The 22,172-nt window shown below is 45.6% G+C and overlaps 1 long non-coding RNA gene across 1 annotated transcript; it reads left to right on the forward strand.

The window, feature by feature from the left end:
• The first annotated feature begins 12,448 nt into the window (after positions 1-12,448).
• LOC146754221 (uncharacterized) lies at positions 12,449-14,205 on the forward strand. Its single transcript, XR_014939035.1, has 3 exons — positions 12,449-13,049; positions 13,255-13,385; positions 13,861-14,205. It is a non-coding gene; the product is annotated as an uncharacterized LOC146754221 (long non-coding RNA).
• The last annotated feature ends 7,967 nt before the right edge of the window (positions 14,206-22,172 follow it).

The following is a 22,172-nucleotide window of genomic DNA, read 5'->3' on the forward strand; positions in this document are numbered from 1 at the left end:
TAAAATGGGGTCTGAACGTGGCTTTCAGGGGGTTCATTAATGCCCGAGTTGAGCAAGCTTAGAAAGAGAACTGCATTAAGCTCCTTGGGCACCTCCAGGGATGGGGAAAATCCGTTCTTGCGTGTCTTTGTTGGGAACATGCTTTCTGTTGTTACGTGTTCTGTTGAATGTGTTGCACTCGGCCTCGTCCAACCGAGCCAGGGCTGAAATGAACTTGTTTTTTTGTTTTGTTGCGCAGAGCCAAAGAAACGGGGCAAGTTCATCTCCTGCCTTCGTTCCCTGTTGAAGGCCTGCCCCAGGAGAGCGAAGCAGCCTGAGCCTCCAACATTCTCGGGATCCATGTCCCTGCTTGACATCGTTGAGAGGTATTTAGCCAACAGGACTTGAGGGCTGAGCTGTAGGAATGGAAGCATCCTCTGCTGTTTGAAACAGAGCGCTTTTCTAAGCTGTGTTTCAGCAGAAACCAGGCATTGCCCGGAACAGGCAACTATTGGCAAGGGTTCGGTGCAGCTCTTCCCTCACCCTGCACCACGACTGACAGCATGCTCTGTTTTCTCTGCAGAATGAGTTCTCCCAGTAAGAGGGCAGAGTCAGCAGCTTGCAGTTGGCGTTCCTGCTTCTGCCTGGGCAAACCATCCCCTGTGGCCAAACGCCAACTGCAGAGCAGTGCCAGGGAGCCCTCTGAAGCTGAAGTCTTGGTCCTGGCAGGTAAGCATGCAAATCCAGCTTTCAAATCACTGCTTGTCAGCAACACAGGTAGAATTCATGCTTTCAGTGGGCTTGTACATCCTTCTGGCATTCAAGCCTGTGCCTGACATCTTCAGTTGACCCCTGTCTTTCCCAAATGAGTCTCTTGTCAACACAAGAGCTGGACCTGCACGAGGATCACTTTCAAGACAGTGACACTGTTGCTAGAAGCCTATTTGCTTCTGCCCACCATCACTGCATAGCCAAATGTCAAGAACCTGTTTCATGATTCATCTTGTGAAACTTTGACACTAACTGCTGTGCGTCTACTCCTTCCTAGGTGACCCGAGCCCTTGTATATCTCCAAGACGCCAGGCATGTTACGATGCAGCATCCTGTGATTCCATCAATGAAGAACTGTTACTAAGCACAGGATGCTGCAGTTCAGATGAAAGCCTTCCGTATAACATCAGTTATAAAGAGAAGAATGCCATCATCGTTGAAGCTCTCGTTCATCCCATACCTGTTGAAGCTGCTGACCTGAGCCTGCCAGACTCCTCAGGCACCAGCCTGAACCGAGTGCCTTTCGAGGACAGCCCAGCCCAAGCACAGCACGAGTGCCCCGACAGCAGCACAACCATGCAGGCTCAGGTCAGCATTACAGAGGAGAAGCCAAACATCTTGGAGGGGGAGGTAGAATCAGGCCAAGAGTCCCAGGCTCCGGGCAACAGCACGACTTCTGAGAAACTCTCGTCAGACAACAGAGAATGAGTCCCATCTTTCCTCCAGACCTCACACCCCCTCCTTTTTCCTATTGAATAAAGGCACGCTTGTGCTCAATCAACGCCTTGACTGAATTCTGAGTTTTCATTCGCAGAGATTGGGATGAGTACAAGAAACAGCAAGACAGCTCAGCTTGCAACGCTCTGGCTGTAGGGTGCGTGCAGGGACACTGTAACCATACAGGGAAAGGCTTCCACTGCTTCCTCAAGCTGTAGTCCAGCCCTGCTACTGCTCTGTGGCACAAAGCCCTGAGGGATGTTCCATATTGTTAACCTAAGTGAAGCCAGCTTCATGCACTGTGTTTTGTTGTTGCTGGGTGAGAGGGGGATGCACGTTGGTGAGAAGATGAGCATTGCTGGATCTGCCACGAGTGTCCCTTCTGCCTCTAAGAATATGTCCTAAGTAGGATGTGAACACTGCTGGCACTTCCTCATTGCACGTGCTTGGAGGATCTTCAGTTCTTGCACATTCAGGATGTCTGTCAGTGACTACGAGGAAATTCTCAAGTACTAGGAATTCCATGAAACAGTTGGAACGGGTAAGTGTCATCTTTGTAGAGAAACAGCACGCCTAACAGTCTGTCTCACCACTCTAGAATTAATCTGAGAATAGATTAACAGCTCTTGTCAGTTCTCTAAGTCAGGTTTCATTTGTATAAATTTGAAATTCGTTTTTTAAACCAGTTGGAAATTGTAATATTATATTAGAGAAGAATTCACACTCAACTTTAAGCATCTGTGTTTTGATTTGTAGGTGGCTTTGCAAACGTAAATCTTATGCGGCATCTTCTTACTGGTGAAAAAGTTGCACTAAAAATCATGGAGAAAGTTACTGTAGGGGTAAGCCAAAAGGCATTTAAATATGATAATATCTTCTGTTGGAGTTGTGGAGTTCTCAAGAACACGGGGGCAGGTGGGATGGTACATACGAATGCAGCCTACTGGTCCCATTGCCTTTTGAAAGATGCTGTAGAGCTGGAAAAAGTTTAACAGAGCACCACAAATCTTGTTGCTGGTTGTTCAGAGGGCAGTATTCTCTGGCTTTAAAATGGAGGAAGTTATTACATCATTACATTACATTACATTATTGTTACATTATTACAGCAACTTTACCAAAATGCCAATGAAAATGCTGAATGTTTTACTTTTCATTTTTCACAGCTCTGTTTCAGAATTTCTATGGGAGTGATGTCAGTCATTGCTGAGTTGATGTTGAATTGTGTACTGTCCCATATGTGCTTGTTCTGTTCCACAGCAGTCAGATGTGGTACCTGGTATGTCACAGTAGTTAGCGATTTCATCACTTGCTTTTATGGTCTCTTAAGGATGACTTGCCTCATGCTAAAACAGAAATTGATGCCATGAAGAACTGAAGTCATCAACATGTTTGCCCATTGGATCACGTAAGAGAGACATCAAAGAAATATTTATAGTCATAGAGGTAAGAAATAGTTTCTGCTTTCTGTGCTGTCTTTCTTACTTATCTTTCTCTGATACTCTCTAAATGCATTTTCAGATAACCTTATCTTACAGGGAAGCTGTTTGATTGCATTGTTTCTAAGGACCGCCTTTTGGAAGAGGAAGCTCCAGTCTTTTTTTGACAGACTGTTTCAGCAATTGCTTCTGTTCACAGTCAGGGTTATGTCCAGAGACCTCAAACCAGTGAGCCTGAACTGCAGTCAGTCTTCCATAAATAATAATGAATGTGTTTTTATTTTTCTGTTGGCAGAGAGAGTTACAGTACTCCACTCCATTCCAGTGGACTGCAGGAGAGAACTGAAGGGGGGAGAAGTAACACAAAGTAGAACTCATGGGTTGAGATAGAATTATGTACTGAGATAGAGAAAAGGATAATAGTTATGATGAATGCAAAAGCAATTGCTCACCACCTACCAATCAGTGTCCAGTTAGCCTCCTAGTAGTGGAAGAGATTTACATGAAGTTATACCCCCTTCAAAACTCCTTCCACAATATGTCATATAGTATGGAATATCCTTTGGCCAGTTTAAGTCAGCTGTCCTAGTTCTGTTCCTTCTCACTTCCTTGGGCTCTCAGCTGAGATTGACTGTGGCTCTGTACAACGCTGCCTGGCAGCAACTGTAAGCATCACTGCGCTATCTCCATTGTTTCTCTAGAATGAAAACGTAGTATTATATCAGACACTGAAGAAGATAATTCAGTCCCAGCTGAAACTCAGACAATAACTTGTGCTTAGGATTCTTTCCCTACAGGAAATGTTAGATATTTATTGCTATGTGGTACTGTGTTCTGTAGCTGAGCTGGATTTTGTTATCCTTGAAGAAGTATCTTCCTCTGAAAGGGGAGTAAAACATGATGCTCCTAATGAGCGGAGCAGAGACACAGATCTGATCTGAGTGTTGGTTTCACATTTTTGTGATGCTCTTTGCTGCAGTTTGTATCTCGAGAGAAGCCCTTGTGGTGTCAGTCTGTTGTGTAACCTGCTCTAGTTTTGTGCCTCAAGGAAGAGTGATCCTTTAAAAAAATGGTGGCTGTACAGAGGGTATGGGGTGAGATGCATTCCTCTGGCCCCATCCAATGGATTTTCTGTCACAAAGATCATTCTCCCCAGCTTCTCTTCTCTGAGTGGGAGCTTCAGCCCCCTGCACAGGCTGGAGGTCATCCATAGAACTTGCTTCAGAGTTTGTTTCAGGTTGTTATCCTTCCTGGCCAAAAGCCAGATACAGTATTGTAGATGTGGTCCAGTGAGTGTTGAAGCAGGAATGACTTGTCCTGGTCTGGTTGTGCTGCTTTTTAATGCAGCTGATGATCTTGTTGTACTTCTTTTCTGTCAGAGCACACTGCTGGCTTGCATTCAGCCTGTGGTCTCTCACCACTTGTCCTCCTAGTCCCCAGGTCCTTTCCAACAGATACAAGCTAGTATTTCCCACCTGGGATATTGGAAGATGGGAACTTGCCAGCAGTCAGTGAAGATCTCTGAGACAGCGAGAGCGAGCGAGCTTTGAGTAGACTGGGAACCACTGTCCACAGCAGGAAATAAGAGAAGAGAAAAGATGTTTCCTTGGGCATTTGGGTGGAAATCATTCCTGACTGCTTTCTCATCCACCGGGAAAATCTGCTGATTGACAATTTGAAGCTGATAGACTTTGGACTCTGTGCAAAGCCAAAGGTAAGAGTATCTGTTAAATCAAATACAATGTGCCCCCAAGTAATGCATGTTTGACCACCGTATGCAACAGGGGCTTGTCCAAACAAACTCCTTAAAATCAAGCTGTTTCTGTGGCTGACATGTCATTGCATCTTGTTTGGAATGGCCTGAACTGTATGAGAGTGGTTAACAGATTGCTCAGAAGCACAGGTAGATAATTTTCTCTAGCTAGACTCCCTGTTTTCATAGTCTAAGCTGTAGATAATCTTGTAGGTATGTCACCTGTCTTATGCAAGGGTCTGTAATAGGAGCATGGGGTTGGTGTGCCTAAGGAACCCTCTAAGGAACTGCATGTAGGATGAGATTGTGGATAGAATAAAATGACTTTTGCAGGTGACGTACAAATCCTGTGATTGCATATGCTTGAACTGAATTGTTTCTTGATCTTCAAACTGATTTCCAGAAGCCTTTATTAACATGTAAGATGGGTGCTGGTAAGAAAGAATGGGAAGACTGCCTTACTGATTCCAAGAGAATTACTTGTCCTCAAATGATTTTTCCTGGCCAAAGTTAGAGCCTCTCACAGGTAATCGAGACCAACAGGCTGTTGTTGCACAATCAACAGGCACAATCTAGATGATCAGCTGAGGAAAATAAAGCATCATGCCAAGGGTACTAGATAAGTGAGCAGCTTGAGATCTGCACATTTATGTGATGCTCATGGTCTTAGACAATATTTGTTTAGTGAGGTCACATTGAATGAAAGCAAAATCTAAGATGAATGAAAATATACAAAGGAGAAGAAGCCTCTGAGGCTTCTGAAGTGTTATGACCAGAAGACATAAACTCTGTTTTTGAAAGAGCAATTTGCTCTGTTAATTATCCATCATTTTTGTGCAGTCTGTTTTGTCAGACTTGTCTTTAGCTTCCAAGTTGTATGTGAAGACTTGTTTGCACTGTAATGCACAATGTACGAAAAATTGAGAGATGAAAATGTGAAGAGTTTTTCTATCTTTGATTTCATGTCTGGAATTTTGGAACCCACTACTTGCAGTTGTTAATCTGTCCAAACTGGTCTGGTTTGCAATGCCCTCATACTTCTTGAAAAGCTCTGCTGTTAAAGGCAGAACAATTCCTACAAGTGCCATGGCCCCACTGTTGTTCTAATTCTTGTTTCTTTGTTTTCCACACGCTGCTTTTCAAGCCTCCTTTTTCTTTACAGTCCAAGTGAGAATTGCACTGTGAGGTGTCTGAACCTTGTTGTGCCTCTACATAAAGAGAACAGCAGCAAAGCCTGACAGGTGACTGTGCTGACAGCTCTCGTAGCCAGTAACACGTAACTGTGATAAATCCCTTGTGATGGCTTTGATTTAATTTTTGCCAGTGAAATCCTTGTAAAAGGAACTGCAGCAGTGTGATGAGCTAAGGTGAAGATGCTGGTTTTAGTAGTGCTCTAAGCTGAGTGGAAGGGCAATTGAATGAGGGTTATATGCTTTCTGTGGACAATAAGGTTGTGGTGCTGTTGGGGTGGGTCCAGAGGAGGGGCCACTGTGATGATCAGAGGGTTGGAGCAGCTCTCCTATGAGGAAAGGCTGGATTGTGGCTCTGGGCAGCCTGGTCTGGTGGTTGGCGACCCTGCACATAGCAGGGGGTTGGAACTGGATGATCTTTGAGATCCTTTTCAACCCAGGCCATTCTATGGCTGTACAGTTCCATACTGGAACAAAGATAAAATGCTAACTATGTAAAACATGGAGTCAAACCTGTGTGATTTGTCCACACCAGGAGGTGATTAGAAAACAATTTTTTAAGCTACAAAGCTGCTTGCATGAAAGGAAAAGAAAATAAAACTACAAGAAAAAGGGAAAACCTTTCTTCCTGAAAATAGGAAGAATAATGGACCTGACATGAAATTTGGGTGAAGCTGCCTGATTTTATGAAGCTATACCCATTATTTTCTTGGTGCTGTGTTTCCCAAATGAGTGGTTTCTGGCTGTGCTGCAGCACCAGTCTGCATGTGAACATCAGCTCTATTCACCATCTGGGAAGATTAGGACTTCCCTTCTCCCACCAGCACCACTGAATTACAGTTACTCAGTGGTTAAACAAAGGAATCCTTAAAGAAGGGTTTACAGCTGTCGTGTTATCTGAAGTGCTTGGGGCATTCTGATGCTATTAAGCTCTATGTATTAACAAGTTCAAAAAGAAAAGGTAGGCATCTGATTGTTGTGACAGTTTCTAAGTGATTTGGAAAGCTGTACCACCCAACCACTCCTTCTATTTGATGGAGGTGACAAAGCTCAGTTTAATTTCTGACTGCTGTTTAAATCCTGAAGCTGGAGCTGGTTCCTGGAGCAGAAAAAGCTCGGAAGCTGTCCCTCCTACAAGCAGGCACCTCTGAGCAAAATATGACATCTCCGTTTCTGATGGTAAGGTCAGGAGATCTGATTCCAGCGTCTAGCTTTCGGCTTCATGCTATGTTAGTGGGACCTTTGGCATCTAGCACTGACCAACAGCAACTGACAGGCTGGTAACAGTGCACCCCAAAACAGTTATGTGTCTATTTATGTTATGAGGGAAAATTGCATTGCATTGAGATTTCCTATTTTTACACTTTGCAGATCTAACTAGCTGCTGGAAGAATCCTGTACGCCATGTTCACACCATTTTCCATGAGCTGGATGAGTCTGTTGTTGGCATTTTAATACCATTGACCAGGCAGGCAATATGTATGGAGTATTTGGCTCTCTCTACAGTCATGAATGTTTGAGTATCTTCAACATGTGGCTCATTGCTTCCATTTCAGGCTGCCCAGAGAAGCTGTGGGTGCCTGTCCTTGGTGTTGAAGGCGAGGTTGGATGGGTGATGGGCAGCCTGAGCTGGTTAGTGGGCAGCCAGCCCATGGCAGGGTGTTTAGAACTGGATGATCTTGAAGGTTTCTTCCAACCCAAGCCCTCCCGTGATCCTATGATTCTGTGATTTCATTCAGGTTTATTAAGATGAGATGAGTTCTCCTAAATGCGCTGTTCTCCATATGATTATAATTGGAGTCTAGATGGATTACTTAAACCAGACTCCAAACTTTTTGATGGCCAAAATGAAATGAAATCAATCCTTGACTGTGTCAGTAGTCTGTAACTAGAGCCCATCAGGTAATTCCCAGCCTCCTGCCTGTATCAGTGGCTGCACACAGTGAAAAAGTCTGATGGGATTTTAACCTCTAAAATGTTCCAAAGCAACCAGAGGGTGAATATATTCACTATGCAAATACCTGCAGGAATAAGCTTGACATGTATGTCCTCAGGTAGCACAGTAGTTAATGGTGGGACTCAGTAGGTCATGCTGAAAGTTGAGTCTGCTGGTCTTGAAGGTCTTTTCCAGCCTACATGACCTTATGCTAATATTTCTGTATTTCTTTCTGTTCAGCTCCCAGAAAACCTCCCACCCAGCCCCCAGCTGACCCCATGGTGAAAAATAAAACAGAAACCTCAGTGACGCTGGCATGGTCCCCTCCGAAGATGCACCGCCCCATTCCAATCGATGGCTACATTGTGGAACCCAATAAACTAACTGGCTTCACCTGGGTGAGGTGCCACGAGTCTCATGTCCCCGTCCCAGAGTTCACGGTGAGCAATCTGTCTGAAGAGGCTGATGATCAGTTCCGAGTGTCTGCAGTCAATGCGCATGGACAGAGCCCGTCTCTGGAATTCCCAGGGAGCGTGCACCTTGGTAAGCACAAAAACCCCAATGGAAATGGGTCAGTGTGTGCTGAGCAGCTGTGTTGGTTCCCTAAAGATGTTTCTTTTGACTTTAAGGATAGTAGTGCACTAACACACCAAAGGCTTTCCTTTATTACTAGTTCTCCTGTCAACCTCCAGCTACCACTAAAGTGATACAAGTTCTGTTTCTGTGAGAGAGATGTGAATATCCTTATCTTTTGATATCTCACATGTGCAAGAGGCAGAACTTTCTGTAACAGATCTTAAGCATAGAAGTGCTTCTTCAAGCACTCATGCAAAGGGAGAAGTAGAAATGTACCTATGATTTAATCTTCCATCTCTAAATGAGATACCAGACTTGCATCTAAAGAGCATTAAGACATCCATGTTGTTCTTCCTCAGAACCAGTCCTGGCTGTGAAATCCCCCCTAACAGCTGGTGAAGCTGTACCTGGAGGGGATGCCATGTTTACTACTGATCTTACAACAATGTGTTGCAGCACTTGGTACCTCAGTGGTAAAGTCTTACAGGAAAGCGAGAGCTGCATCATCAAGAGAACCCAAACTACTCACAGCCTAATCATAAAGAACATCACCAAGAATGATGGTGGAGCAGAAGTGAAATTTGTTGCCGAAAATGTTGATGTCAGCACCAAGATGAGAGTGAGAGGTGTTTGCTTTGATCCTTCTCCTTTCCTCTTACAGTCAAGGCATAGTTGCTGTGATCTGATGATTAGAACTGGGGCTGCAGGCATTCACTGCCTGTACCAAATACCTGAAATTGCATCCCATGGACTGATGTGAGTCCTGGTAATGACCTAAACATGATAGCACAGAGTGTAGGGTAAGCCAGTCTACCCAGCTGCTTGGTATCTGAACCAGATTGCTTCATGCCAGCTGATGAATGTCTGCAGTTCACAGCTATTGGCCAGTGCATTCAGTCAGCAGGTTTACCACTGCATGACCATAGAGCAGTACTTTCAGCTCCAGGTTCAGACAGCCTTTCTGATTGCACTGGAATAATTTAGAAGTAGGGGAGCAATCATTCCAATAATATCTCTATCAATCAGCTTTGCATGACAAAATAGAACAAATAAACATTCATGATGGGAGGAGCTGTTTGTCATTGGGTGGAAACCTCTGCAGAAGCATGTTTAGAGCATTCTTAATCAGTAGAAGGAGATGTTTGGTTGATTTTTACTTAGTAAATCCGGCAAGAAGACCAAATGAAATATCTTGAATTGCTCAGCAGTGACACAATGATGAGTGCAGGAACAGAAGGTGATACTTTTTCAGAGATGTTGCAGCAAACATTGACCACGTTAGCCTGATCTAAATTGAACTAACGAGGCCTTTGCTCCTGACAGGTGCTGCAGTGAGATTTACCAATAAGAGCAAAGATGTAGAAAAGATCTGCGCTCGGCTGCGTGAGGAAGCCAAACTGCAGGCTGAGCTTTCAGACACAGGCGCTACTGTGGAGTGGATGAAGGATGGGAAGGAGCTCAAGGCCAGTGAAAAATATGAACTGCACATTGTGGGGAAGAAACACACCCTGAAAATTCACAACGTCTCAATGGATGATGCTGGAAGTTGTCAGTGCATCTGTGAGGGGGATAAAATGCATGAGTTTGCATGATGAGGCTCTTCATCATCTTCTGCTGGCTTGTCACCCTTGTTGATCCATGGAGAAACAAGAAAGGCCTAGAGTAGTGTATGCACTTTGGCATTGGAGAGCTTACTTAATTGCTTCTTCTCAAAGAACAAACTCCAGAGAGTCATGGAGACATCTCCAAACAGAATTGAATAATGGGACTAAATTGATGGAGAGCAGAACTTCCTGCCACGGCTTGTCAGCTAGTCTTAATTTTGCTTTTCTTCTCTCTGTCATGTTAGCATAATATTTCATACTGGCAGGTCTGCCCAAAGAATTAAATGAATTAGCTGATGGACGTTTCCATGTGCTTTGCACTGTAATGTGACTATCAAATGAGTAATCAATGCTGTTATTTTAAAATCTGTGTTGGCAAGCTGTAAGACAAACAACTGCTGTTGGTAGCTTGGTTACTGCAGAATCAGCTTTTGTGTATCTCATAGATAGGGAAGAGACCCTTAAGGGTCAGCTAGTTAAACTCCCTTGCAATGAACAGGGGCACCGCAGCTCCATCAGGTGCTCTGAGCCCTGTCCATCCTGACTTTGAACATCCTCAGGCTCACAAATCTTATACCTATGCCACACACTCGCAGTATTTCACCATTCAGCATCACCACTTGTATCTTCTCTTGCTGTAAATCAGAGCGAGCTGGTAAATCTGTGCGGGTCAGCTGTGCGGGTCAGCTGTGTCTCTCCCATGGGCATCACGTGGCTGCTGGGAGGCTCTGAAGAGCTGCAGCCAGAGGTGTGTCACCCGCTGGGCCTCGTGCCCAAAGGAGCCCACAGGAAAGGGTTGTTGCAGTTTGTCATGCACTGCACTGCCATGAGACTTGACGTGCCAGACATCCTCTGACACGTGAGCTCCTGCATCCAGGCAGGACATCTGAGACGTCTCCTTCAGCCTGACGTGGCTGCAGTTTCACACTGGTTTTACTAAGGAAGGAGAAGGCACGTGGATGAAACTCTTTTCCTGCACTTCCTGGCATTAGCTCATAGTACAAGTAAAGCACTGTCAGGTCAAGCCTGGAGGAGTAATGCTTGTCACTGACATGTTCCTGTTCAGGGTGGAGCTGGAGGGTAAAATAACACAAGAAATTGTCATTGAAATTCAAGATCTGTGAAATTCAGCTGGCTGCATTCACAGAACCTGGCGTTAAGATCTGTTTTCTGGTTTATTTCTTGAGCCTATTTTCCATAACCCAGTCCTCATTTATGAACCGAAGCTCTACTGAAAACCTTTCGCTGTGTATGCTCATGCTGCAGTGCAGCTCTTGTGACCTTTAACAGCACATTCAAGTTCCTCTGATCACAGGATCCTTAAGGTTGATTAAGACCCTCTAGTCCGACTGCTCACCCATCACCACCATGATGCTCACCATCAGCTAGCTAAAAACTCAGCAGAGATGATAGATCAAGCCCAACACTGGATTTGGGATGGCTAGAGATTCCTAAGATATTGAAGGATTGCTTGCAGGTGGTGTTGGCTCAGGTATTCACCCTGCATCCCACCTCCCGTTCTGTTTGGTTGAGAATCATGCATTCTGCAATTTCACTTTGTAATTCAAAGCCCCTTTCTTTATCTGTTAAAAAACTGATCTAAAACAAGCCGAGAAGACTCCGTTGGAACTGGTTGATGCAGAACAAAGGCATCCCCAAAGGACAAGTTGCACTGTTTGATGAACATTATTGGATGAGAGCTAAGCTAAGATTTAAAAAGTTCTGGGGCTGTCTCTGAGCATCAAATACAGAGGAAGCCTGCATGATTCCCTGAGAATGGATACCTCCTACTTTGGTGTAGGGTGAAGGGAAAACTAGCAGTAACTCCTATCACAAAATGTCACATGGCTCAGACAAAATGCCATCAAGAGGGCTTAATTAGGAGCACCAAATGGTCACAAGATGGTCTTAGGGCAGGGAAGTAATTTATCTATGTGATACTGATTGATGCTATTAGTTCTAAACAGCTTGACTCTAGAGGGACTGTTCTTCTTTGGTCACCTAGTTTTACAAGAATAGATGACTCCTGTCTATTACAATTTTTAACTCATTATTTGTTCACTGATGCCATAAATGTGCCTGGCATAGCAATTGGCCTTGGTATATTCAGTGACTGAAAGCAACAGTTGTTGCTCTAAGAAATGCAATGCTAAGCTAGGTCTGCCTGTAGCTGACAGCCATCAGCTTGCTCCTCAGGCAGGTTCTGTCTGGATGGAATGAAGGGCATGAAATACTGATGTGCTCTTCAAACGCTGCTTGTTAGCTTAGAGACAAAGTGTTGAATAGGTTTGTTCATGCATTGCAAACACGTTACTTATCTGCCTTCATTTTAGCTTCAGAAGAACGTGTGCAGAATACAGAATTGATTAAAAGAAATAAGAACTGTCTGCATAGAACTTACTCTTTCCTTACACAGGAGAATCAAGCACACGTTTGTATGTGAGTACCTCCAGAGGTGAAACTCGATCACCCAAATGTAATGAGCAGAGACATTACAATCAGTTCTAACTGTATCTTCATGCTGTGCTGAATAAGCCTGAGTCAGGATGTAAACCACTTTCTATTTTTTTCTTCAGATGAAGCCATTAATGTTGTCAGCAAGCCCAAAACCACTTCAGAAATATCAGTCAGTCCTTCTGAAGACCTGGAGCTGGTGTGTGAGGTGTCAGCTGCAAGCGGAGCTGTCGTATGGAAGAAAGATGTGAAGCAGGACCAGAGGACAACCATCATCTCCAAGGGGACGCACCGCAAGCTCATGGTCAAAAATGTGACCCTGAAAGACCAAGGGAGCTACAGCTGTGAAACAAAAGATGACAAAGCAACATTCCAAGTGAAAGTCAGAGGTGAGAAAATGCTTGGAATCCCAGAGATAAAGGAACGCTTCGTTTTGTGTGTCTTGCATTTGGAGGATCAACTGACAGCCTCTCTGGTGCAAAACATTTTGGCTATAGGACTTTCTTGGTCATCTAGTATCATAGCAACACTTTTCTACATGTGATTTACATCCAGGAATGAATTACTGCAACAAAGGGGAGTACAGCTGCAAGGCTGCTGGCTAGAAACTCACCTTCAAGATTCATGTAACTGGTAGGAAACACGTTTTGGTTGATATTCTTTGATTATTCCCTAGTCTGGCTGTGGAAATGTCTGTGTGAACGTGTCCTCTTTATTCTGCCATGAAACTGTTTTGAGAAGGATGAAAAGAAATGCTTACAAACGTGCAGCTAAAATGATTATTTGTTTTTAACAATATTTCATCCAGCTCTTCCCCTACAATTACTTTTATCATCAGCTGTCCATGGATGTCCAACTGTGATTTGTACAATGTGCAACACTGCTCTACCAGTTGATATTTCAACAGTACTATTTACACAGACGTCCTTTTCTGCTCCAAATCCACACCAGCCATGGGAGAGGGAGTAGGTGAGCATCTTCCTCCATTAGCTTGATCTAAATCTGACAGCTTCATCCAATCCAGGGCTTCTCCAAGACCTTTGAAAATTCTGTTACTGTTGAGGAGACAGCAGGCTTCTGGGCTTAGGTTAGAATATGGTGCCCTGTTGATGGGTCCTGAGAGTGTCCAAGCCTTACATGGAGAAAACCATCACTGCTCTTAAGATGTTTTGCAAGCAGGTGAAACTTGATTGAAGTGTGGCAGTGATGCTTTCTGAGATCTCTGGCCCCTAGTTTTTCTAGGCTTTTTGTTTGCCTCTTAAGATACAGTGAGCTGCTCTTAATTGTGGCTGTGTCCTTTGCCACGAGCATACCTCTGAGCACACAGTTATTTTGAGCTCCTCTTCTTCCAGTGGCTCGGATGAGCAATTCTGAGAGATATGCAGAATGGGGATGGCTGTGCTGCTGCTTCCTTTTCTGTCTTAGCTGTGGTTTTCCCTTGCAGGGCACAGTTCTCTGCCTGGGCCCAAGTCTGTGTGGGTCTCTCCATCCACAAAGCTGCTCACCATGCAGGCGGCACAGGCTGAGAGGAGAGGCCAGAGCAGCTCTCCTGTTGCAACACGGAGCAGCAAGATACAAGTGGAGGAAGGGCCTGCAGCTGTACTGAGGAACTCCAACGCAATCATTGATTTTCCATCTGAAAGATAAAGAAAGAGGAATTCCCTTTCCAGCCCCTACCATCATTGTTCGGATGATTTTTATTGGTTTATTTTTTGTCCATTATATCTTTGAGGATTCAACTAACACACAGTTGCCCTATGGCCTCAGTGGAGCCACACAAGGTGCCTTTCCTTCCTGGTTGGGCAGGCAGTCACAAGATGCAGAAAGCCATGCTGGCGTCTATCCTGTTCTGTGCTGGCTGTACATGGAAATCTTGGGGTTTTCCAGATTTCAGGGCCATGTGCCTGAAACCAATTGTGCTTCTCCTGTAAGCAGAGCTGTTGGTCAGACTTGCTGGCACTAGAAATTAAAGGTGGCAGTGAGCTGAGGCCGAGGAGGTGTTAATGTAAGAGTCAGGGATGCTTTTGAACTTCCCTTATAACTGTACGGTTCCTCAGAAAGCAGTTACGCCTGCCAGCTCCTTTCCTGTCCGGCTGTGGAGCCTTTGCTCACATGCTCCGAATCTTGCTTGAAATCATTGAGAGGAATGTAGCCAGCAGGACTTGAGGGCTGAGCTGTAGGAATGGAAGCATCCTCTGCTGTTTGAAACAGAGGGTGTTCCTAGGCTGTGTTTCAGCAGAAAGCAGGCAGTGGCGGGAACAGGCAACTATTGGCAAGGGCTCGGTGCAGCTCTTCCCTCATCCTGCACCACGACTGACAGCATGCTCTGTTTTCTCTCCAGACTGAGTTCTCCCAGTAAGAGGGCAGAGTCAGCAGCTGGCAGTTGGCGTTCCTGCTTCTGCCTGGGCAAACCATCCCCTGTGGCCAAACACCAACTGCAGAGCAGTGCCAGGGAGCCCTCTGAAGCAGAAGTCGTGGTCCTGGCAGGTAAGGGTGCAAATCCAGCTTTCAAAACACTGCTTGTCAGCAACACAGGTAGAATTCATGCTTTCAGTGGGCTTGTACCTCCTTCTGGCATTCAAGCCCGTGCCTGACATCTTTGGTTGACTCCTGTCTTTCCCAGATGAGTCTCACAAGCTGCTTGAAACCTGCTTGACAGGCAGCACCAAGCCTTTGCCTCCTTGGACAGTGAAAGTTTGACGCTAAATGCTGTGTATCTACTCTTTCCAGGTGAATCGATCCCTTGCCAATACAGGAACCCACCAGCAAGTTGCAATGATGCACGTTGTGCTTCCATCAATGGAGTGCAGTTAGGATGCATGAGTCACTGCAGTTCCAAGGACAGCCTTCCACGTGACAGCAATGATGGAGAGAAGGATGTTTGACCTATTCAGTTTTGGGCCCCTCCCTGCAAGAAAACCTTGCGGTTCTGGAACGTCTTCAGCTACGAAGGTAGTGAGGGTTCTGGAGCACAAACCTTACAAGGAGCTGCTGAGGGAACTAGGATTGTTCAGCTTGGAAAAGAGCAGGCTCAGGGGAGACCTTATAACTCTCTATAACGTCCTGAAGGGAGGTTGTAGTGAGCTGGGGTTTGGCCTCTTCTCTCGTGTGATCAGTTATAGATCTAGAGGGAATGGTTTTAAGCTGTGCCAGGAAAGATTCAGGCTGGACATTAGGAAATATTACTTCCCCTAAAGGGTATTCAGGCATTGGATAGCACTGCCCAGGGAGGTGGTGGAGTCACCGACCATGGGAGTGCTCAAGAAACGTTTGGATGTTGTGTTGAGAGGTATGATTTATCCGGGAAGTATTGGTAATGGTTGGACCAGATGATTTTGTAGGTCTTCTCCAACCTTGATAATTCTGTGATTCTGAGCTGAGAAACTTTTCTTGCTCAAGTCCAGCTTCCAAGCTTAACCACCTACAATGAAGTTGATGTCGTTTTTCTGGTAGCCCTCAAGACAGTGTCCGCATTTACCCAAAATCAGGAGGTAACCAGCTGCAGTGAAGTGAGCAATTTCAGTGCCTATTTCTGATGGTGGCAATGAGTTCAGAGGTCACACTTAATTGACGGTGCCTGTTTCCATTCTGACAAAGGATGTAGTTGCAGCTGACTTCCCGAGGCTGCCATACGTGGTGGTGACGCAGCCTTGGGCTTCTGCGTTTGCATGACTCCCACCTTTCCTTTCTGTGTCTTGCAGGTCAGCTGGTGCTGGAAGCGGCCGGTATCTGAGTAGGAATGAAGGTGAGTGCAGGAGCAGCTGCTGAGGGGAGGAAGGAAGTCCATGCTAATGAGCTCTGAAGCATCTGCAGGTCCAGTACGAAAGGAGGCAGCAGTGATGCAGGGGGCTCCCCAGCAGGAAGCTGTCTGATCCAAATGCTTGCTGAGAGTTTGGAAGCCCAAGCCCTTATGGTCTCTGTAAGGGTGGCTAGTAAAAAGATGTTAACCAAGATGGTGGTAAATAGTCAAAGATTATTAGCAAAGGAAAACTGACCAATGTTGGTGCCTTGACCAGAAAGCTGAGGCAGTCTCAACTGGGGAGCAGTCTCCAAGAGATTCTGCCTTAGTGGTGGTCAGCCTTTAAATGAGGTGAGGTCTCAGAAGAGGTGCAGTCGAGGTCCACCCCTTCTGGGAGCACAGCTAGATTACTCTCACCTGTGCTCCCGCAGCTGGCCCAACACTTGCCTCAGCTGATTAATCAGAGGTTCAAGCTGTGATTTCCCATACAGTCTCTAAGCTGAAGGCAGCATCTCCTTGATCTGATGGTGGTGTGCCTGAGTGAGGGAGTGATCCAAGCTGGATGCAGAAGAGTCATCTTAATTTCTCTCCTATTTTACTTCAGATGACACCTATTGGGTGTTGGTTTCTTAAAATTTGGATCTAGGAGGTGGCCTCTCCCTTTGCTTCTGGTGAAAGCACAGAAGTGCAGCAGGAGTAGAAGACAAAGAGGTTTTCTTGGTGACAGCAACACCAATTATTTGATTCAAATGTAGAACTGTGATGAAGATGGTGAAGAACAGATCCGCCTCAAAGACATGCTTGATCACATAAGGAATGAGCATGTGATCCAAGACAGTCAGCGTGGCTTTAGCAGGGGAAGGCCATGCCTAACCAATCTGGTGCTCTTCTATGATGGAGTGACGGCATTTGTGGACAAAAGGAAGGAAACTGATGTCATTGACCTGGACTTGAGCAAGATCTTTTACATGGCCCTCCACCACATCCTTATCTCTAAACTGGAGGGATGTGGATTTGACAGGTGGACCACCTGGTGGATAAGGGATTGGTTGAAAGGCCACAGACAGAGGGTGGTGATTCATGGTTCGATGTCCAGGTGGAGGCCAATAACAAGTGGTGTCATCCAGGAGTCTGTCTTGGGACCAGTGCTTTTTTACATGGTTATCAGTGACACCAATGATGCAATGGAGTGCACCCTCTGCTGTTTGCTGAGTGGTGGGGCTGATGCAGTGGAAGGAAGGGATGCCATTCAGAGGGAGCTCAACCGAGAGGTTGGCCTAGGTGAATCTAATGAGGTTCAAGACAGCAAAGTGCAAGGTTTTGCACTTGGGCTGGAGGAATCCCAGGCATTTCTACAGCCTGGGAGGAGCAGTCCTTAAGAGAAGCCCCGCAGAGAAGGACCTGGGGGTCCTGGTGGATGAAAAACAGAACGTGAGCCATCATTGTGCTCTTGCAGCTCAGAGAGCAAATGGTCCCCTGGGCTCCATCAGAAGAGGGGATGGCCAGCAGGGACAGGGAGGTGATTGATCTTCATGATCCTTGAGGTCCCTTCCAGCCCGGGCCATTCTATGATTCTGTGATTACACTCGCTGTCAGAAATAACGGCAGCTGTACAGAAGCTTGTTTTTTCTTTCTTTTTCTGGCTTTGAAGGAGAAGGGGTGGAGCAAGGGGAGACCCACTGGTCATTTGTCACCTCATGAACAGGATGGATTCTGCATTGACTGTGAAAAACCTGGGCTAGTAGCATGGGCATGTTTCAGGCTGGACTCTTCTTTTGCTGCTTGGTTTCCTTTTGGCTACAGGGAGACAGCTGTCTAAAGGTGTGTTTTCAAACCCACTCTCCAAAACCATGTTTCATTGTTGCAGGTGGTTCAGTGAGCTCTTGCAGTGCAGATGCTGTAGTTTGCTGTAGAATCTGAATGGTTTCTGTTCCTAGGGGAGGACTGGGAGGAGGTAGTGAGAAGAGAATTCAATGCCTAAGGGGAGGGGAGATCGGGGATTGGTGGGAGAGGGAGCCAATAGGAGGGAGAGAGGAGTTGGGCGCAGGGTGAGGGTAACACCCATTTGTGATGTCATAATGCCCCTTTGTGATGTCATAATGCTCCTTTCTGACATCACGATGCCCCTTTCTGACGTCACGATGCCCCTTTGTGATGTCATAATGCCTCTTTGTGACGTCATAACAATCCTTTGTGACGTCATGATGCCCCTTTGTGATGTCATAATGCCCTTTGTGACGTCATAATGCTTATTTATGATGTCATAATTCCCCTTTTTGACATTATAGTGCCCCTTTGTGACATCATAATGCTTATTTGTGACGTCATAATGCCCATTTGTGACATCATATCACCCCTTTGTGATGTCATACTGCCCCATATGAAGTCCAGGCAGAGTCAAAACTTATGGACCTGCACGAGGATCACTTTCAAGACAGTGGCTCTGTTGCTTCAAGCTTATTTGCTTCGTCCTGCCGCCACTCTACTACCAAATATCAACAACCTCTTGCATGATTGAACTTGCAAACGTTTGACACTAACCCTTGTGTTTCTGTGCCTTCCTAGATAATTCGAGCCCTTGTCAACCCCAAAGATCCAAACCAAGTAGTGATGTGCAGTGTGTTTCCATCAATGGAGAGTTCTTATTAAGCACAAATCGCTGCAATTCGGATGACAGCCTTCCACATGGTAACAGTGATGGACACAAAGAGCTCATCCACGTTCATGCTCTCATATCTCCTGGCTCTGCTGAAGCTCCTGACCTGAGCCTGCCAGACACCACAGTCACCTGCCTGGATTGTGACCCAGCGCCTTTGCAGTGCTGCCCATCCCAAGCACAGCCCGAGTGCCCCAACAGCAGCACCACCATGCAGGAGCAGGTCAGCATCAGTGAGGTGAAGCTGAGCATCTTAGATGGGGACTTAGAGTCAGGCTGCCAGTCCCAGGCACCAGGCAGCAGCACCAGCTCTGAGCCACTCTCATCTTGACAAGAGGAGTCCCATCTTCACCCTTGACCTCTCAAGCCCTCCTGTCTTTTATTGAATAAAGTCACTCTCATGCTCAATCATCGCCTTGGCTGCATTCCGAGTCTTCATTCACAGGGATTGGGATGAATGCAACAAACAGCAAGGCAGCTCAGCTTGCAATGCTATGGCTGTGGGGTTCGTGCAGGCAGAGCTCTGGGTTCCCATTTTGCATGGCTTTGGGATGTCAGCAGCAAGATCTCTACCATTTTGTATGGCAGCAAATAATCTCTAGCATCCAGGTTGCTGCTCATGATAATCTCAGTCTTCCTGGCTGTCGCTTTGTGATACCTTTTAAAGCCTTTTGATACTCTTTGATGCCTTGGCTGCTCCCTAACACCTCTGTCCTCCTGCCATGTTGACTCATGTCTCCCACTTTGAAGCTGGCTTTGCAGATCATCTCCAGCCCTGTCATCATCACGCTGCAGCAGGAGGTGCTCACCTGGCCCAGTGTCTGGCAGTACAGCTTGTTCTGCAGATGAGCAGCTGCCTCCTCATCTCTTCAGCTACAGTAGTTTTTCTCAGGGCAGTTAGATGCAGTCATGCTCCTCTGGATTTGGTGTGTTAAATCCATGCTGCATGGCAGCAGTCAGTGCAATACAAAGGTGTTCTGTGTGCCACAGCATTTCTCCAGGGGCTGCCAAAGGTAGAAGCACAACACAGCACCATCCTTCTGGCAGTAATGTCTGTGAGTGTTAGACATGTGAGCACTGCATCATCCCCAGCGTGTCAGTGCTTTTCCACACCAACCTGACTCTCACACTCTCTGCACTGAATGTAACTATGCTCTTGTGGAGACAAATGCTTTCTGTCACATCCTCCATCCCTGCAACCATTTGCCGGTAGGCAGCTCTTGCAGAAGAATCAAGCAGCAAAACCTTTTGCTCACCCTACAGCATGCAAATGCTATGAAAGCAGAAATAACCTGGCGTGCTCTGGGTCTGCAAGGCTGCACAGATGGGAGAGGTAGATTGTGTTTTTGCAGTGGAAGTTTCCAGTATTTTCAGTACATAGTGTAGGCCCTAACTGAATGTATAACCCTCTTGTAAAACAGCTGTATAAGTAGTTTTTCCACCAAGAAAGTTGCTGAACAGAGTTAAGTTCAGACTGGGGGCATTCTGACATGGGTAGAATTGAGACAAGCACAAGATAAATACGCAGGGTGGGTAGAGCCCAGCACAGGACAGAATGAATGTACTGACTATTGGAAACATTGCCCTTCTCTGTCTGCAGAAAAGTACAAGGCAGACCTAAAAACAAGAGGTTTGTAACTGACCTATATATTAGGTCAATTCAATTTCAATATATGGAAAGGAATCCTAGCAACAATCTGGAGGACTATGGCACAAGGCCATATTATATCAGGCTCTAGCAAATTTACAGGCAGTCACTGCACGAAGAGGTAGATCTGAGTTGCACATTATATGATTCCCACAAAGATTAAGGAAATCTGAAGCTTTCAATTTTTTTTTTTTTTTTATTCTTTTTTCATTTCATTTTTAAACACCTGACCCAGACCCCAACCCTCACAGGAGCTGTAAAGATAACAGCAATAACCCGCAATGTAACTCTAATCCTAACCTTACCCTGATTCTAAAATAGTCTCTAACTCCAAATGTAACAACAAAAATGATGCTAGAAGTTTGTAGCAAAAGGAGCCTTAACCCTGATCATAATCCAAAAAAAAAAAAATCATTATGGTAACAATAATCTTTACCTTAAGAGTAATATTAATCAGAGCCCAGATGATGCCTGCATCCAATCAGAAGCATGCTTTGTATTATTTAAGAGTCGTATTTTTTCCAATGAACTCTCTCTATTATCACGTTTATAAAGTAACAGAGTCTGTTCTTTTTCTCCTGACACTGTGCCTTACTCCTGACATCCCCTGGAAATGACCCAGATAGGGCACCATCAAAGTAATGCTAATAGTAATGTCAACCCTAAGGGTATCTCTAGCCTCAGTGTTAATGGGACGCTAACAACAATCCCAACAGCCTTAAACATTCTGGTGGTGTGAAAGAGGTGCTGCCTTGCACATGCTGGGCAGTCCCATTGCCTGTTAAATGCAGGCGGCAGCCCGTGGTCAGAATGCCCTGTGGCAGATCCTGGCACCGGAGAACTGACCGGAGAACCATGAGAGAACTGACAACAAATCACTCGACATCAGAACCGACCCAGTGGTTATTTACAAGCCTTGGGTGACCCAGACAGGATCTCAGAGTGGTGAATGTAGGTACAGAAGTTGTTACTACTCTGTTTTCTTCTAAAAGCTGCTCAGCTGCTTTGCGTTTCAGACCATCCCTGGCTTCACTGTGTGCATCTGTCCAATTGATACCAGGTGTTTTTTTTTCATTTCAGAAGTTGTGGGGGGGGGGGGGGGGGGGGGGGGGAAGGGACATCAATTCAATTACTCATTTATTTATTGACAGAGATTCACGTTTGCTACGTTTGGAGAAATTTTTATTTGTTTGCTGTGGTTTGGTTTTTTCTTTTTTTCTTTTTTTTTCCCCCTTCCCCCTTCCCTCCTCTTCCATCTTTGTGTTCTTCCCCTATAATCAAAAGAGAACGGATCCCCAGGGTCTGTCCCGCAGACGTTCTTTCCGTGGTCTCTGCTGCCACCTGCTGGCCAATACACGGAACTGCCACTGTTGGGCGTTTGGTGCCGCAGGAAGCACAACGCAGATCTGAGTTCTGACCGGTCTACGCAGCAAATCCGCCAATCTTTATTGTGATAAGCCCTCCACATGGCATTCCATTTGGAATGCCACATTCTTCCATAGGAGAATGAATGAATTAATTTTTTTTCCCCATCAAAACTGCCACCTGTCTTTCCAGTTTTTCAACACTGTCATTCAATAGCTGATTTGCATCAGCCTGAGCCTCTTCAGTTATGTTCAGACAGTCCAAGGCCATCAGCAGTGGCCATGCCACCATGAACACAGCTAACTGTCATTCTCAAGTTGTAAGTATGTCTTTGCTAAGGCCATGGAA

Source organism: Coturnix japonica, chromosome W (genome assembly GCF_054131305.1).
Source record: "Coturnix japonica strain WE chromosome W, WE-NBRP24, whole genome shotgun sequence".
Classification (NCBI taxonomy): domain Eukaryota; kingdom Metazoa; phylum Chordata; class Aves; order Galliformes; family Phasianidae; genus Coturnix; species Coturnix japonica.